General features: G+C 32.0%; 1 protein-coding gene across 4 annotated transcripts in view; it reads right to left on the reverse strand.

Moving 5' to 3' along the window:
* The window catches only part of LOC112154502 (S-adenosylmethionine synthase), an 18133-nt gene that overhangs the window by 15633 nt on the left and 1089 nt on the right, over positions 1–1411 (reverse strand). The window lies entirely within an intron of this gene.

The following is a 1411-nucleotide window of genomic DNA, read 5'->3' on the forward strand; positions in this document are numbered from 1 at the left end:
GATCTATATTGAGAGACATGGTGGCAGCAGTGATGCTTTCAAACAGAAACGGTGTTTCTGCCTCCATCCTTCTTCTCTGTCAGGACTCTGAAGGGCCGGCGAGGGCCAGGAACCCCAGCTACACGGCAGCTAGTCCATCAGGCAACACAAGGTCATGAATATTTGATTTAGATCAACACAACAGATCACTGAGAAACAAAGCTCAGAGGAACATTTGTTATTGTACTCCCTCAAAATAAACTGTTTAAAAGATGGCATAAAACTTTCAGAAAATTACTAAAATGTTAGAGGAAAAGTAAGAAATAATAAGGTTCTGCCACAATCATTTTCAGCTTAAATCTTTAAAATTTAAACTTAATCAAAACCGTTTGAGATGAAAGAGGATTATTGAATTCTATTTTTAAAAATGAGGAAAATCTAACATATAAGTTGCACTGCTGAGTATTTTAGTTCCAGGAAGTTTTTCTGGATTTTTCTGAGAGGTTAAATGGGGTCCAAATGTATCGACTCCTCAGCAAATGTAAAATAAAATTGTGATAAAGATTTCATTTGGTGTAGTTCTTGGCTGTGACAGTAGGGGGAGCTGCTGTGCTGTTTTCTGTCAATCCAAAAAAGAAAAACAATTGAATTTTGTCACAGATCACACAAAACTACTCTGAAAAAAACAAACAAAGAAAAAAAACATTAGATTCTAAATGAATGCAAAAAAAAAAACTTTTATGCAATTTCCCTCATTTTTGGCTGCATTTGACCAACTGTTTCCTCAAACCAAAAATCAAAACTTTGTTGGAGTCAAAGAGTGCCAAAAAACAAAAACGTAAGGATGTGAGATTTAGGTTGAATTAAGACGAGTCAAAGGTTGCAGTTTAAGCTAAACGTTTGTATCTAGAGGCAGGAAAAGAACTAAATCCAGAGTAAATTGTGCTTTGATTTTAGCCATTATAGCTCAATTAAATTAAAAGGAAAGTTGAAATTTGCTTAAAAACTATTACTTATTCTAAATATTACTAGTGTCATAAGATAAGCATGTAAGAAAATGAAAAAGTGAACACACTTTTTAGGTAGAACAATGCTGCCCCACTGTGTGCAAACATCTGCAATACATCTTGATATTTAATCTTTCTGAATGATGGTTGGACATAAAAATGAATGTAATAAACCCTAAAATATTTGGCATTGATTTTTAAAATTTGTTTTAAAGTTGATTTGCTTTATCTTTGCAAAACAGCACATGTACAAATATTTTTGAGTGAAATCTATTTCCTTTACTTACAATTACAGTTTGGATTAATGGTGACGTCATTAATAAACACATTTAAGGTTTAAAAATAAATCTATAATTCATCAGTAAGAAAAACATTAGAACTATTCAGTCATAACTGACATAGTAACATTTATTTAAAAAAAAAAA

This window comes from Oryzias melastigma, linkage group LG19 (genome assembly GCF_002922805.2).
Source record: "Oryzias melastigma strain HK-1 linkage group LG19, ASM292280v2, whole genome shotgun sequence".
In the NCBI taxonomy this organism is placed as follows: domain Eukaryota; kingdom Metazoa; phylum Chordata; class Actinopteri; order Beloniformes; family Adrianichthyidae; genus Oryzias; species Oryzias melastigma.